The sequence below is a fragment of the Danio aesculapii genome, chromosome 21, assembly GCF_903798145.1.
Source record: "Danio aesculapii chromosome 21, fDanAes4.1, whole genome shotgun sequence".
In the NCBI taxonomy this organism is placed as follows: domain Eukaryota; kingdom Metazoa; phylum Chordata; class Actinopteri; order Cypriniformes; family Danionidae; genus Danio; species Danio aesculapii.
In genome coordinates, this window is record NC_079455.1 from 7,252,655 (window position 1) to 7,271,409 (window position 18,755).

At 34.5% G+C, this 18,755-nt stretch overlaps 1 pseudogene; it reads left to right on the forward strand.

Moving 5' to 3' along the window:
- Window positions 1-10,679: 10,679 nt before the first annotated feature.
- Window positions 10,680-16,351, forward strand: LOC130214981 (protein O-glucosyltransferase 3-like; annotated as a pseudogene).
- The last annotated feature ends 2,404 nt before the right edge of the window (window positions 16,352-18,755 follow it).

The following is an 18,755-nucleotide window of genomic DNA, read 5'->3' on the forward strand; positions in this document are numbered from 1 at the left end:
TTAACATAGTGCAAGAGTTGTGCTTTAGATAAAGTGCTTTAGATGTGTTGATGTTGTTGTTTCTAGTGTAAGCTGAGAAACGCAAATTAGGAAATATCAGTGACCCTCAAAAAAATACACACACATTGCTTGTTATAATCCTTCTGGTTTGTGGAGCCCTCAGTTTAGTGCCACCGCTGCATGATTCTGCACATGCCTGGAAATTCAAGGCTTTCGCTTGGTACTCAAGAACACAACCAGAGGGTTTTAGAGCTTTAAAAACTAGCTAAGGATGTACTTGGATGATTTGTAAAATAATATTAATGAAAAATGATAGTAGCTCAAAGTATACTTCTTTTTTTCCGCCTGTTCACAGTTAAAAAAAAGATTTATTTGATAGCGAGCACAGGCGTTCAACACATGCTTGATAGAAAGAATTATCATTGTTCAGTGTCTATATTTCTCCTTAGGTTTTGATTTATAAGACTGTAATTGTACTCACTTAAAGGGATAGTTCACCAAAAGTGTATAAATTCAGTCATCACTTATTCACCCTTCAGTTTTCATAAACCTATTTGAGTTTCTTTCCTCTGCTGAACACAAAAGACGTTATTTTTGAAGAAAGTTGTGACGCAATAGATCCTCTGCTGACACCTATTGACTAACCCATAGTATTTTTTCCCTAGTATGGAGGTCAATAGTATGAAGGATGAAACCTGTAAAAACAATAAATAAATGAATAAATACGCGAATATATAAACAAATGAGTAAATAAATCCATAAAATCCTGCATAAATAAAACATTAAATAAATAATTATGCAAATAAATAAATAAATGTATATAAAAATCCACAAATTCTTGCATAAATAAATATATAAACAATTAATAGTGCGGGCAAAAATAATTAAATTAGACAAATGTTGGGGTAATATGGGGGAAAATGCTAAACTGAAAGATGATTTCCCCCCTTTTAAACGTTCATTCATTAATTCTTATGAGCATGCTGACCTGAGGAAAAGTAAATACAGAACTACGTTCAAGAAATAAATAAACGTTTGAAAGGGGGGAGATAAACTTTCAGTTTAGCATTTTCTTATTTCCCCAACATTCATGTAATTTATTTCATTATTTACCTGCCCGCACTATTAATTATTTAAATATTTATTTATGCATGAATTTGTGGATTTGTAATATACACTTATCTATTTACATATTTATTTATTTAATGTTTTATTTATGCACGAGTTTATGGATTTATTTACTCATTTATTTAAATATTTGCATATTTATTTATTTGTTTTCGCAGGTTTCATCCTCCATAGATAGGTACCAATAACCAACAAAATAATTTATTTTGTTTTCAACTGAAAAAAGAAACTCATAAAGGTTTAAAACCACATGAGGGAAAATAAATGATCAAGTAATTTCTCATTTTTGGGTGAACTGTCCCTTTAAAATAGAGTTAGAAATAAGATTTAACTCATTCCCATGAACCAGCATCATTTCACAAACATTTCATATCTTTCAGAAAATTGATGTATCGATATCTGAATATACTGTATGTAGAAAAAGAAACTGTTTAAAAAAAGGATTCATGCATTTAATTTTTAAGCAGCATTTGAATGCGAGAATGTTTCAAAAAGCAAAACAAAAACCTTTTGACAAACACTACTTTTAGATCAGATTCAGATTAATTAACAAAATAAATGGAGTACATTGAGTCTGTCAACTCTTGTGAAGCTTTAACAGTCTGTTTTTAGACAACTAAACTCATAGCTTCATTGTTTGAAAGAGGTGAAGAGACACACTGCTTCACAAAGGAAAAGTGTAATAACTGCAAAACTAAGAACAATGCTACTGGGGGGGAGAAAGATTTTTTTTACACCAAATAGTCAAACATGTTGTGGGTAGATTAGTGAATTCTTTTCTCTGAAATGATAAACAAATTGGACCAGGAGACTGGCACATACACTATTTTAAGACTTAAAAAGAAAACAATTTTTCATTTTGTAAATATTTACCCACCCTTGACTTGAACCAGATTGAGTTTCTTGTGTCTGTTGAACACAAAAATAGGACATTTTGAAGAATGCTGAAAACTATTGATTTCCATTGAATTCGTTTTTTCTACTATGTTAGTCAATGGATACAGATTTGCAACCTTCTTCAAAATATTATCTTTTGTGGTTCAACAGAAAAAAAAAACTCAAATGGTTTTTGAACAAGTGAAGGGTTAGTAATGGATGCCAGAATTGACATTTTTGGGTGAACTGTCCCTTTAACTCAATTTTGACCTTATGTGTAGTTACTGCGCTTTGCCTCTGAATGACCGTGTAGGCAAATCACACACATAACACATAATCATCTGTTTCTCTTAATTTCTGAATAATGGTCTCTATGCACAGCTAGTGCTTTCTACTTCAGGTGAAAGCTTAATGTGACTATTTTCTATTTTAAAAGGTTCCTTTTACAGCATTGATGTTGTAATGTAATTACAATACATTCAGTTAAATAGACTTAAGCGTTCATTTAATTGTTAAAGGGAGTATGAAGGCGTAAAAAAGGAGATGAAAGACCGTATAACCGCTAGTGCTGTCAGGATCAGCAGGCGAGCGCAGAAACTCCATTGAAAATACTGGGGTAAAATAAAGACATGTTGTAAAGTTTTAAAGACATGGCGGGGGTAAATGTAATTTAATGCAGTGTGTCTTGTCTGGTCCGAGACCCATTTTATATTGTATATCTATCAGGCAGTGAAGATCACTGATTTTGAAAGAAATCAGACCTTAAACGTGGCTATTTAATAAAGAAAAGGCAGTTCACCAGATCGCTGAGGCTGGCTGGCTGGCTGAAAATTAAAAGTCAGTGTGCATATAGCCCATTCATAGAACTGTTTTAATACCGCACATTATATTTATTAGAGGTATGATCACTGTTATACCACCATGTTAAAGCAATTCAACTCATATTGTTGAGAGACTTGATAACCAATTCAAAAAAATGCTATAATGTTCATTCATTTATGGATTTTCCTTCGGTTTAGTCTCTATTGAGGTCACCACAGCGGAATGAACTGCCAATACTATAATGTAATAATTTAAATATGTGATCTTAATGTTCTACTTCATCATTGTCTTATTTAAAAGTGCACATAATGCTATAGATCTGTTGCCGTAATAGACAAAAACAATTGACATTTTTATTCATCCTGTCAAATACAGCTCTGCGAACATTATTACACTTTAACGTCTCATTGCTGGCACATAATCATGATGGAAGTGGGATAATCCAAGGTTAGCTGTGCATCAAAGGATTTTAATGCACACAGCAGAGGCGAACACTTGCCATGATGCGTAGTTTAATATCATTTAAAGAGATATCATTCAAAGATGAAATTTCTGTGATCGTTACCAAGGCCAGACGGAATCTGTGGACATTTTTAGCTATTTCTGTGAGTTTTGTAAAAAAATCTGCGGATTTATGCGGAATGATTTTAGGAGTATCGCAACCAAAAGCAAAAGAAAATTAGTTTTTAATTTTTATTTAATGTTTACAATGCAAATCCACCTAGATCCACTTATTTGTAAAAATAAAAGACAGAAAATATTACTTTACAAACTGTACTCATGTTAGACAATAATATTACTAAAATTAATTTAAAACCGGAATAAATGTAAGTTTACACACATTTATACAAGTAAAGAAATAGACTGCACGATTGGCTAAAAATCTATGAAATCTGGGGATTTCTGTGCGTGCAGATTCTGTGTGGCCCTAATCATTACTGCTTCTCCGCTTGTTCCAAACCTATTTGTGTTTTCATTTCTGTAAAACAATGGCAAGATTTTCAGTAATGCCACTTTGCGAACAGGCTAAAATAAAACAGTTTAAAGGCACAATATGTAAGATTCCAACACAATCTCACGGCAATTCATAACTTTTTGATTTAGTGGCTAATTCGTACGAATTCGTACGATCTAATTCGTACAATATAGTACGATTTGCTCATCCTCCAATGACGGTTGGGTTTAGGGGTGGGGTTAGGTGCCACGCCTCCTTTTTTTTAAATCGTACAATTTCGTACGACTGAACTCGTACGAATTAGCCACTAAACTGTCAAAACGTAAAATACTTACGTTTTCTTGTGAGATCAGGCTGAAGATTCTTTCCTTAAAATATCCAAAAAGCCACCAGAAGAGCATTATTTTGCTAACTTATGTACTGTACTTACATTATCCCAAATGAAAAATCCAGAAAAATAAGCAACTTTAACTAGTGACACAGACTGTGTCCCGTGTGGCCAAGATAATGATGTCACACATCCTTGATTTCCAGTTTGGTTTTATAGAAATCAGAGAATTGGAAACACCATAGAAGCTTTTAATATGTACACAGAGCAACATTGTAATAGAAGCCTAAAATGTATTTAGTATGGTAAAAAAGCACTGCTTCTTATACAAAGCAATTACTCTAGTGGCCTAGTTTTAGTTCGACAGCTTTCAGCTTTACTTTTCATACAATAATAATGCGATAATAAGTTTTGAACACTTTAGCACATTTATGAAAATAAATTTCTAGGAGCCCTGAAGGATGTAATGTAGACTACAACTCCCATGATTCCACACATGGCATCATCAAGTTATGACTTTGTTTGTTGTGAATACACGCCCTCTATAAAAATTATACACTGTGCCTTTAAATTATGTGTGATCTGCGAATACTATACATTCACACCTATCTGATGAAATTTGTGTTGTAGACCCTTGCCTTTGCGTAAAAACTGAAGTATACTTTGGGCTTAAAAGTGTGCATTTATGAATTTCAATGTTCTGACAAAAAACTCGAATATGCTCATGTGACTGTACCCTAAAACACGAGATTTACTCCCAAATATTTATAATGAAAAATCTGCAGGAAAGCCCTGAGCCCTTGTACCTGCAATGATTTGAATGTAACACGCTCTTTAAAGCACTGGACCTCAGCGCATGTTGATCTGAGATGCACTTGAGCACCCACACGAATGCCACTGAAGGATGATATGTGATGCTATATCTAATATATGCAACTGCTCCTTCCTTTATTGAAAAATCAAACAAACATATGTATCATATCACCAATGAACTCAGGTCTCCTTAACGCTAAAATGAAAGGGGAGGTTTAGAGACGGATGACTCTTCAGCATGTAAGATCTTTGACGAGAAGCCTTGAGAAGACAGTTTAACTGATAGTTTTAGTTAATGGTCATGTAGCACCTTGTGTTTTTTTTTTTTTTCCTATTTATACTCTCTGTAAAGAAATCTCTCTATATATATTTGCAGTATTTCAGCACAAAACTAGGATGTCATGTAAAAGGTTTTGTATTATTCTTTGTGTTTGTTATTATTGTTGTTATTAATCAGAATGACATGCCGACTTGAGCCACCGTTTGGTGGAGTGTGTCGGGACATTAAACTGCTTGAATCTCTGCCTCTGTTGTCATTCATTATATAGAGGGAAATTTCCACTGACAGGGAATTTGGTACTTTTAAGGCACTGAAAAATTCCGGAAGTTTTCCAGGAGACAGAACAAAACGGGAGATGGGTCTGAAATAAGGGAGACTCCTGGGTAATACGGCAGTGTTGGCATGTATGACCTAGCATGACAAAAGGGTACCAAAAGGCGAAGCTAGACGCGAAACTGAACGCTATTGGTTTACTGAGATACGTCACTCGCTCATGCAACAAGCCAGAATGAAAACAAAGGAAGTGCCATGTTTTAAATACACAGCCGAGACATTACACCGTAATAATATATACATATAATAACAAGCCATGGTCGACTCGAGCACAAACAAACCATGTCGTCGTCTTGATGAACAGACACAAAGCCAAGAAGAGGAGCCGAAACTACTCTGTGCCCCGTAGTTTTTTACAAGACCGTCTAAAATATGAGCAGTTTCACTTCTCACTTGCGCTGGCAGCACATCTATATTTGAAATGACAAATTTCTTGAGCTGATGATTATAATGTGCACGTGATTACTGAAGTGCTTCTGACATCCGATCCTTTTTAGAAATGAACAAACATGAGAGTGACGCACGAAAAAACAAAGGAGCAAATGACTCAGCAATCTAAAAGATGAACAAACTGCCATGTTTAACTATTATCATCGCCTTTTGGACTATTATGAACTCTGAATGACGGAATTACTTTCTAACAGAGGTTACACGTGCTGCTGAAGATCAAAGATGCAGATGAGAGGTTTGCTCTGACTGTGAGCTATATGTTGCATGTTGTTTTTGAACCCAAATAAGGACTAAATTTATGCTGTGTAGTTTTTCTGTAATTGTTAACATATTGGAGACTGTAAGAGTCTGTATGTGTTCATATGTGTTGCATTTATTTATTTATTTGATATAATTGCAGATGTTACAGTAGGTTATTTCACACTGTCATTGTTCTGCAGTTGTAATGAAATCATAGAATGTTCATAGAAATGTTAGTAATGAACATTTAAACACAAGTATTTATGTGTAAAGCATCTGTTTTGTGAGAAGTGCTTCTCGTATGATATGTAAACGACCCCTACAGCTTTACTTTAATAAGTGAAAATCATGTCTACTGAAACTTTCTGTTTCAGTACTTTCTTACTCTACGCCCCCCCCCCCCCCCCCCCCCCCAAAAGGATACAATTGGTACCCTTTTAGCAATGGAAATGCAAGCCTGATAAAGGTGACCGTACTGTACACTACCACTCAGTAGAAACGACCAATATTAGTGATTCTATGCCCTTTGCCATGAGAAAATAAGAGATAAGAACTAACGACAAGCATTCAGTTGCTTTTCTAATTATTTATGCTCATTAGTTTCGTTTAAAATAAAACATGGCAAGCTATACATGTTTTCATACGGTCCACTTTCGCTCCTCATCAAATCAGAATAAAGACACTGCTCTGAGTTCTCTCTCAGCACCTCTTTATCACTGTCAAATGGAGTGCATTGCCAGTCATACATGAGCTGACTGATTCAAAGGCCGTTTTTATATTCATTTCAAAGTGTTTTCAGGTCAAAATAAAACCAAATCATAATTCTCTTGAACAGGTTATGTAATTATCACATTTGAGAACAAGGGGCGCCCCCTGGTGGTTTGACGGTACTAGCTCAGTGTACCCTACCACGTTTCATAGATTAAAATATGGGAAAATATTTAAACAGGATGATAAAATGGTAAAATACGAAAGAACATTGTTACAGCTATGTCATACACTACAAAACACTTCAAACTTAAAAAATGAAAGTTCACCTGCTGTCTTGAGAAATTAGGAAACTCAACTTTAGGCCTATATATTCTTGTTTCAGCTCAAATTGCGAGCTTTACAAGTTATTTAACCACACTGTAATTGCATTATGGGACCTTGATCTCTGCTCTGTCGATTTCATTCTTCATTCAAAGTGACTTTTATTGACATTTGTTTGTTTCAGTTTAAAATAATATAATGTAAAAGAAATAACACATAGAGAAATAAGTCTGTAAAATAACAGAAATGTACTGGAAATGTATTACAAGGTTTTTGTAGCATAATTAAAACCCAGCCAATTGAACACTTTAAAGTTTAAACTATTAAAAATGTTAATAAAAGTTGCTTTTTTTAACTTTTCAAGGTTAAAAGTTGTTGGAAGAAAAATCAAGGTCTCAGTTCAGTTCAAAAGCATAAAGGAGGAAAAATAAAGACATGAATCATGAAATACGGAAAACTGCTAATTTACAGCTATTCTTTTCAGTGCACTGATCATTTATTGTTTCAACGTTCTTTTCTGAGATAAAAAATGTTACATTATTAGTTCAAAAATATAATATACGCTCTAAATAAATGCACTCATTTCTGATCTTCCGAGCATATTCAGATTTTACTGAAACTTAATATTGTACAAGCTTTAACACTGATTTAAAACAACAAGTTATTAAATCAACTCAAATTAAACACATTAAATCACTATTTAAAGGCAATTAAACAACTCCACAAACAGCATCAGCAGCTTCACTTATTTCTTATACCAGTTTGACTGTATTTCTGTCAGACTCTACAATTTGGTTTATTGGGAACCAAAAGTTTTAATTAAGTTTTATTGAAAATACGTTTCAGAATATTTACTTTCCAGAGTAATTGCTTTCGATACGGTTCCTTGAAAGTTTGGATTTATTTTGTGCAAAACAAAAATACACATTATTTCCTCCAGTTTGTGTTTCACCAGCACTTGTAGCCTATGCATTCTAGCCTACTTGATTTACAGTAGTTACTCACATTTATATGCTATATTAAGTGTTTTCAACTTGAGGCAAATCCATGCAAAAAGTAATGCAACAAATCGAATACCCAGCCTGATCTCACGAGAAAACATACGTATTTTACGTTTTGTCAGTTTAGTGGCTAATTCGTACGAATTCGTACGAGTTTAGTCGTACGAAATTGTACGATTTTAAAAAGGAGGCGTGGCACCTAACCCCACCCCTAAGCCCAACCGTCATTGGGGATGAGCAAATCGTACGAAAATGTAAGAATTAGATCATACGAATTCATACAAATTAGCCACTAAATCAAAAAGTTACGAATTGCCGTGAGATTGTGTTGGAATACTTGATCATACTGTCAAACATGAATGCAAAAAACAAATGCTTTTTTGCATAATTGTTCTGACACATGAAAACTGCAACAATCTTACAAGGGAATACAATGTGGCTCTCACCTGAAATGTGTCTCCACATTAAAAGGTTAGTTAGCCTAAAAATTCTGTTATTAATTACTCATTGTCCTGTCGTACCAGTCGTCTGAGACCTTAATTCATTTTCACAATGTATGAAAACACAAATTAAGATAATTTCGATGAAACCCAGGAGCTCTCTTATCCTCCATATACAGCAGTTTCAAGATTTTTAAAGTTCAGAAAAAACAAACAAAAACAAAACATTGTCAACATTGCCTTTTTGTGAAAGTGAATGAAGGTCTCATGCAGGTAATTGGATTATGAGGGTGTTGTTAATAATAGAATTTTTATTTCTGGTTAAACTCTTGAATTATAATCCTTGCATTTGAAGATATTTGACCTGAGACTTCTTGAAAGGTCCTTGAATTTAATGATGTTGCGGGAAACCTGAACTGAGCTACTTCAGGTGAAACATCTTAGGAAAGACCGAATCCTCATTTCCTGATCTGGCCTCCTCTTGTTATGTGTCCAGAGTCTGGTAAGCCTCTTTAAAACAAAGAAAAGATATTTCCATGATCGGACATCGGCTGCAAATTTATTTTAGATATAAACATTAAGTGATGACTCAGGAAACAAGGTCTGTGGTTTGTTGTGCAGATGCAAACGTACTATGTGTGTCTGTACGTCTTAGTGTTTCTCAGTTCATTATTCTCAGAAAGTTCACTTACCCTCATTTCCTTCCGTACATCCTATAAGAGACTCGTACTGCTCTGTTTTGCTCTGGTCAAGCTCTGTGACACACAAAAACTGCATTTCATATCTCCACGATTAACCTTTAACAAAGTCTTTTTAAAAACGTACATTTTTCAACATGTGTGAAATCAAATATTGATATTCGAATACGTACAAAAGAGTTACTTTTAATACAAACGAACATAAAACATGTCCCCTGCCTTTTTCAGTTGTAAGATCAGTAGTTTTTCCTGAATGTAAATTGTTCTCTTCTGTCTCTGAAACATGCACACTGCTAAATCAAAATTCAGAAGGTTACATGCAAACACTGAAGTATATATGTATGTGACTATTCTTGATTATAATGGAAAACAAATGCAGCAATGAATAAGCCTGATTTACCTGGGTTTCAGAATAATGCGTTTCCAGTACAAATAGAGGAACAACACAGTTACAGTAACAACGATCCACAGTGCTACAGCAATACTGATCAGAGGAGCTCTGCATGAACAATTGTTCTCAGTCTTTTCTTCAATGCCTGGTAAATTCAATAGGTACAAAAAAACAAAACTGAATTACAGTGTTTGCTGTTCTGCGGTTCATCACGTCATAGCCACAATGTACAATGGTTAGTGGAATGGTTTGGAAGACTCATTTATCAAGGCATGAAATTAAATCAGTCTTACCTGGTGTATTCTGAGACATTGTAAGCTGTATTTCTCAATCCAGTAATGCCAAATGTATACAGTATGATCAAATTTTGATTCGCACAAAGCGCCTTAAGCTTGAGTGGGTGAGGGGTGTTGATCTACACAAAGAGTCTGTGAAGTCTCAAAACCACACAGTTTCCTGAGTTCACTTAAATTAAAATGCTTATTATTATTCTTGACCTTGTTGTGTGAACATTCATTCTCTAGAACATTTATTAGTGTAAGTTTTGATAAATGGTATTGTGATTAATAAACAGCCATTTGATTGTACCTTTCTGATCAAATCAATGTTGTTTCCGATCTGAATGAACGTTGATTTGGTTTTATTGGCTTCACAGACAGGGTTTAGATTAAACCAGGCAAATTCAGACTTCAAGATTTGCCCTAAAACTATATAAATTTGTATAGATAAAACATTACTTGTGTCCATCTTGAGACAATGACATTAAATAAAGGACAGTTCACCCAACAAATGAATGGTTCCTCACATTTACTCTCACTTAAGTGGTCCTAAATTTTCATGATTTTTTAAAATGTTCTTCAGCTGAACTCAAAACAAGATATTCTGAAGAAGAATGTTGGTAAAAAGCAGCTACTGACATCCATAGGAAAAAAGGTAACACTTTATTTTGATGGTCCATTTGAGTATTAGTAGACTGTCTGCTTAATACCTGCTGATACTGCTCCTTCAACAGACATTTAACTGACTATAAGAATCTTTGCAAGTACAATTTACACTAACCTTTACCATAACCCCAACCTAACAGTCTACTTATATTCTAAAGAGAATTAGTTGACATGTAGATGCAATGTAACTTAAATTCAACAAACGAACCATCAAAATAAAGTGTGAATGGAAAGAAATAAAACCATAGGAGTCAATGAAATACTATGGAAGAACTTTTTTTCCAACATTTGTCAGAAGAAACTCAGTTTGCAAGTCTAGCGTTTATGTCATGTCTATACTTGTTATTAAACGTGACAACGCAGGCAATCTGAGCAGTACAAAGGAGTTACAAACATGTTTTAAAATACAAAAATGCAACAAAATGGTCAAAACCACACAGAGAGGGCATTCTCACATTGACCAAACGATTATTTATCATCAAGTGCTGTTTGTTCTCTCTGATTTGGAATGTATAGTTCACCCAAAAATTAATTTGTGGTTCATTTATCCACCTTCAGGTCAACCAAGGTGATTTTTTGCCTATACAGCACTAAAGAAGGATTGCAGATGAAACTGTGGTTCTTGATTGTTCCAAAGATTCAAGTTGGGCATCACGGTGGCGCAGTGGGTAGCATGATCGCCTCACAGCAAGAAGGTCACTGGTTCGAGCCACTGGGTCAGTTGGCATTTCTGTGTGGAGTTTGCCTGTTCTCCCCACGTTCGTGTGGGTTTCCTCCAGGTATAGGTGAATTGAATGAGCTAAATTGGCCGTAGTGGGCGACGCAGTGGCGCAGTAGGTAATGCTGTCGCCTCACAGCAAGAAGGTCGCTGGTTCGAGCCTCGGCTGGGACAGTTGGCGTTTCTGTGTGGAGTTCTCCCTGCGTTTGCGTGGGTTTTCTCCAGGTGCTCTAGTTACCCTCACAGTCCAAAAAGATGCGGTACAGGTGAATTGGGTAGGCTAAATTGTCAGTAGTACATGAGTGTGTATGGATATTTCCCAGAGATGGGTTGCAGCTGGAAGGGCATCCGCTGCGTAAAACAAATGCTCCGCACAAAAAATACTGTAGTAAGTTATAGTAAATACTAAACATAGTATTTACTAACTTGCACTGTAATAAAATGCAGGGATCCACTCAGTTCCTTCATGTTGTCCTACAAAGGTTTGCTTAATCGTTTTATTTTAACAAATGTAAGTGGATGGAACATAAAAATTTAAGTTGTCCAAGTATTGTGTTGTTTCCACTTATTTTAAATACGTTGTTTGAGCAAGCAGCAAAAGTAATTCAGTTGAGTGTACTATAGTATTTTTTGTGTTTTTTACGAAGAACATGGTGAAATACTATTAAAGTACTTGATGGAATCATTTGCTGTAGTAATACAACAATTAAGCCTAAGATGTGATCAATCCACTGTTGTACTATGTTTTCAACAACTGTATTATACAACACTACATCACATTTTGCTGTGGCAAAAACAAAATTTACTATAGTATTTATTACAGTTTATCAGTTCACTATAGTTATTACTACAATATGCTGTAGCATTCATTAACAAAGTGTGGTAAATACTATAATATATACAGCTGAATACATTTTACCACATATATAATTCAAAGACACTTACATTTTCCTGTGGTAAGTAATTTAGTAATATATCAATAAGAAATCCAAATATATATTGTGTATAATATTTTATAAAATTTATATTTAGTTTATTTCTGTCTAGCGCTCATCATTTTCTCTTCTTGCATGCTATGATTTCTGCTGTATTTTAGATAAAGACTCTTTTAAAGTGAAGATTTCCTCACCGGAAAAGGAGTATCTTCGAATACATGTCCCAGCACCCTTGGATCGGGGCGACGGCTCCCTTCTTGTCAGATACCGGCTTTATGGAAGTACTTTGAAGGGATTAACGATTGAAGTTTTATACCAGGACAAGCAAGTGGCAAAGTCAATCATAAGGGTAAAGTCTGGATACTTTCTAATATAACATCAAAACTTTGTCTTTACAGTGTGTTATTTGGAGAATATTAAGTTGTCTTTGAAGTAGGTGTTTGTTTTCATGTGTTTTTGATACTAAAGCATACGTCATTCCTAAAATGTTATTATTATTATTATTATTGAAATTCATTGTAAAATTATATTCTTTCACCAAACAATACATGAAGTGCGTTCGAAAACAAAGCCCGCAACCATACTTTTAAAAAACATACTTCTAAAAGTCATACATCTGACACTCTTTCTTCCAGCTTTGTGCTGTTTCATTTTCAACACCTTTATGATGTTCACATTCAAATAAAAAAAATAACCCCACCAAATATTAACTATTAATATGAATAAAACGCACATTCAAAAAATGGCTACAGCACAAATTATATTCAATTGTTTTAAAAAGTTAGTTTTATCTACAGTACATAACGTTTTTATTAGTTTTTTATGCCAATAAAAAGGTAAAAATATATCAATAAAAAAACTGCGTATGGAAAGTAAAATCTGCCAACACTGTTGTATTTTGTAATTTGATCAGGTCCTGTTTATCATGAATACTGTGACTGTCCAGAGTCGATGTGGCAGCCTGGCAGAGGGTTATGCAGTGTCCACAGGAAGACCTGCAAATTCAAAAGGATTTCAGTTCATTTCCCTCTATTGACCTGCAGCAGCTCCTGCAGGAGGTTCCAACGCGCTCTGCAAAGCGTGGAGGACTCATTCACTACACCATTTTAAACAACCAGGTGCATCAGCGATCACTCGGGATATACACTGGTTTCAAGATGTTCTCAGATGCTTCGACTGCTGTTCCTCGCTCGAAAAGTAAGCAAAAAAGGTTGTATCTTAACATGTTTTTCATTTTTTAAACACAGTGGAAAGCAAAAAAAAAAATAATTACAAATTACATTTATTTTAATTATTTTATATTTAATTTATTTATTATTTATAAAGTATTTATTTGTTGTAATAAACTTTAAAGATTTTTTTAAAAAAGCTCACTTTGGTGCATAAAGGACTTTATGTACTTAAAATGTCATTTTAATACCAAATGCATAATTTATATCCCTATTTTTTCTGGATGGCAAATGTGTTATTACAAATAGATTTTTAAAAACATCACACATGCAAGCGTCAATACAATTTATTTGACCTTATTCAATTCACAACAAATGCTTGCCAGTGAATTTCAACAGCATATTTCAAAATAAAACTACATTGAAAATTTTACTTAAATTCTTCGTAAAAGTACTCCCCACTTTAAAAAAATAAAATAAAATTGGCGCTTTTTACAAGTCCCCCTAGCCTAGAGTTCAACTCTTGAGTTTTGCTATGTTTTAATTTATTCAGCTGATCTCCAGGTTTTTTGGCAGCATTTTTAGCTTAGTTTAGCATAAATCATTGAATCAGATCATAATCACCATAATAATCAATGAAATTTGCTGCTGAAGGATATTACACAGCACCTGAAAATAAATCCTATCTACATAACTAGGGAAAAGTGCTGCATAGTATAATTTCATCTACTGCAGAAAAGCAGTAAATGTTGATACTACGTAAGTATCATTTTGGCAAAATTAAAAGTCACCTACATCTTCGATGGATAATGAGGGTTACTTTCATTTTTTGGGTGAACTGTCCCTTTAAAGCCTGCATCAAATCAAAATGAACAATGTTTTTTGTTTTTGCTAGCGCACAATGTTAGTCAGTTAATCCACTGAAAAAGGTCACTTGTAAAACAATTTAGGTTGCATTTACACTGCATGGTTCAACTGACCCAATTCTGATTTTCTTCTCCCATGTGGTGCAGATCAGATATAACGCATGTACGTTTAAGCAGGCAAAAATATCACATATGTTCTAATTTACTCAGATCAGATTCAGGCCTTGTTCGAAAGTGGAAGTTTATCTGATATGAATTGGATACATGCCCTCTTGTCTGCAGTGTAAGCAAATACACGTAGATCAGATTTTCATCTGTCAATGCAAGTCACACGTCATTACAATGGTAGTAAATAATGTAAACTCTGACAATTTTATTCTGGAACTGAGATCTAAGTCCCATAAGTTATGAGATTTAAGTCCCAAACCTTAGATCTCATACACAAGGACAAAAAAGTTTTTATATTGTCATGTAGGTAGCATATGTTAATGCATTTAAGCATGTTAGAGAGAGAGAGAGAGAGAGAGAGAGAGAGAGAAATTTGAAGTTTAATACACCCTTATTTAATACAAAATTAAAAAAAAGAGAGAGTGCGAGCGCAACATCCACCACGTTAACAATTTAAACTAATTTAAACTATTGCATACATCAGTTGCATGAATCACGCCATGAGCATGACATTAAATTGCCTACGTGTTTAAAAAATGCCTAGAGGAAAAGAAGAAGAAATGCCAACTGACCCAGCCGAGGCTCGAATCCGCGAACTTCTTGCTGTGAGGCGACAGCACTACCTATTGCGCCACAAGCAACAACAACAAAAAATTATTTTAATAAGCATTAGATGTAGTGTTATATGGACATCGGAAAAATAAGACCTGTGCAAAAATATTTAAGACCTAGAGTACAGAACTTAAGACTTTTTAAGACCTAAAAATTCGATTTTCAAATTTTTGACTTTTTAAGACTTTTTAGGACCCAGCGGAAACCCTGTTTATATTTGGATAAAAACAAATGTAGAAAGTAATCAATCAATCAATCAATCAATCAAATGATCAATTATACTGTGTTTTGTTCATGACAACAGCACAGATTTTCTTTGGACTGTTGTTTTACCCTACATAAAAAAACAACACAACATACATAATACAACATTTTAACTGCTCTTCTCTTTAACCTTTTTTAGTACAAGTACCTAGTGAATGTGGATGGGACTGTAGCGGCCTACAGATTTCCATACTTCATGCTGGGCAACAGTTTGGTCTTAAAACAGGATTCACCATACTACGAGCACTTTTACACACATCTGAAACCAGGTGTACACTACATTCCTGTGAAGAGGGACCTTTCGGACCTCATCGAGAAGATTAAATGGGCTAAGGTACAATCCATGTCCTTACTTTGAATTTGGACAGCAACAGGATACATTAGTGAACAATTGTATTATATGTAAAGCCAAAACAATATATATATATATATATATATATATATATATATATATATATATATATATATATATATATATATACTATTATAAAAAAATAAATAAATATCACGTTTAACAAATATAGTGAGATTAGATCCAGCGGTAGATCCTTGATGAACAGTTCGACGTGCACAGCTCTCATCGCTGCAGTGCATGCCAGTGTGTGTGTGTGTGTGTATGTGTGTATGTGTGTGCGTGTGTGCGTGTGGTCACGTGATGTGCGCCTTCAGTGGGTAGTGTGGACGGAGAGTTGTTTAGAAACGCTAGGTGAAATGCCAGTGTGGATGCGGATCGTTTTCATTCTATGGCGCTGTTTTAAAACTAAAACGTATTAGTGTACACGAGACCTATGACTGCTCAGAGTGGACTGCTGAATTATGGTGATGTGATATATGTGTGAGTATGACTTGTTGACTTGCATCTTTTAGAAATACAAACAATCATTGTGAGCTTGCCTTAAACTTATACACATTCCATTTGTTCGCAATCTCCATTGGTGCCAAACAAGTGTTTCTGTGACATTGTTATGCCAACAAACTTTTTTAATGAAAAACATGAACAACATTGTTTCTTAATAAACTCTCTTCAATCATTTAATCCTTTCTGCTTTTGTCTTTTTTTTCTGGTTCCATTTTTTGTACTTCTCTATTTATCCCTAACTCTAATAAACAAAAGATCTTAAATTTTGCTTTAACTTATGTTTTAAATTTAGCAGACTCCAAAAACAACAAAAGAATTTCAAAATCCAAAGGTCAAATCCGCAGAACAGAAACAACCATCTTTTTATAGCAGGGTTGTGTTGGGTAAAGTTACTTTTAAAAGTATTATATTAAAATCTTAAAGGGTCATAAAACACTGAAACACATTTTTTTTAATGTTGCTAAAACCACGTTGCTAAAAACACTTTTAGGACACATATATTTTAAAAAATGTGTTATTTCAAGCTAATTTGTTCTTCCGGTTTGAAAAGAAATTTTGAAGCTATGTCATGGCCCTGAGATCCTTGTATAAATTTCAGCAAGGAGATGGGATGTCTGTACCGGCAGGCACAACGTGACGTCTTTGAGTTTTCATCAATAATTCATGAGAAAGATTGGTTCGAATCAATCAGCGTTCTCTATTGTGAGTGAGGTGCAACTTCATTCATTTGCATGATAAAGCTTCGAAGACTGTTTTAACCTGTTACGGTGTTCAGAGAAATGCCATGTTGTTTTGCCAACCGTAATTCAAACAAGTGAAAAAGAAGAATTGTTCGGAGACATGGGTTGTCAGTGTTGTCTTTATAAATGTGCCGCAATGAAGGTTTTGTTTCCATTTTCCCTTGATGAGAGCACAGCTCGGCCCACATTTGTGGATTACAGTGGTCTGCTAACACGCGACAGAAATATGTTTGTAAGGAACATTTTTTACCCGAGAGTAATCCGGCTTTGCCACTCGTCTTCTTTTAAAAAAACACACGGTCCCAGTTCGTGTTGATTGTCCTGTCTCAACGGATTTGGTAAGTGTGAAATCAGTGTTCTTTGTTTATGTTTATTCAGATGGCAAAGTCAGTTAATATCTTCAGCAGTACTCTTTCAGTTTTAAAAGACATAACTTATTCAAAATGATTTAGTTACTAAGTTTCCAGTACGTTAATATCACTACAATATCATAGACTGAAAGAGCCACTGTAAATGCTGATCTCTGAATGTAAACATGTAAACACTTTAATCAAACTGTTACCATCGTGTAGGATTTTTGCTGCATTTTGTGACAGGATAGTCTATACACACACACACACGGCTGTTTGACTTACTTAGAATTACTTACTAACTGAGGTTACATGTGCTGCTTAAGATTAAAGACACATATGAGAGGTGAGGTTCTGTGTGTGTTCATATATGCTCATTAATTTATTTCATAAAATTGCAGACGTTTCAGTAGGCTATTTCGCACTATCATAGATCTGCAGTTTTAATCAAATCCTGTTCATAGAAAGGTTAGTAAGGAACATTTGTACTCAAGTATTTATGTGTATAAAGCATCTCTTTTGTGAGAAGTTCTTCTCGTACGATATGTAAACGACCCGTACAGCTTTACTGTGACATTTTCTCAAGTAAAAAAAACTTCGTCTAAAACTTTCTGTCGTAGACCACACCCACCAAAAAGGGTACCCTTTTGGCAGTGGAAACGCAAGCTTGATAAATGTGACCCGTACTGTACTGTACCTCTCCGTAGAAATGGGCCATTAGTCTTGCTAGGTACCCTTTGCAAAGGGTAATTAAAAGTGGTACAATACGGTTTGCTTTTAGGTACCTTTTGATAGTGGAAACGGCCATAAAAGCGTACCGAACCCAACTGTACCGTACCGTACCACTCAGTGAAAACGGGCCATATGTGTTACTTAGTTACTTATTAAGTCAAAAGTAATGTGAAAGTATGTTATTTTTGCGTTTTCTTTTAAAATTAAGATGGTAATATATTACTTTTCAAAGTAGTTTTACTCAACATGGTTTGATACACACAAAGACACAGATTCTTTTATTTTTTAAACATAACAGTTCTGTTTATTGTCCCGAATAACCCTTTTATGCTGAATTTATTTTTTTTTTTTGCTGTTTGTGTAATTTAGTTATTCACAAAATATTATTAGAAGACATGGGATCAGCTTTCACTGCTATGCAGATGATACTCAATTATATATTTCAACTAAACCTGATATGAAGTCTAAACTGTCCAAGCTAACTGAGTGTACTAAAGATGTTAAAGACTGGATGACCAACAATTATCTTCTCTTAAACTCAGACAAAACAGAATTATTACTTATTGGGCCTAAATCCTGTACACAGCAGATCTCACAACTCGACCTACAAT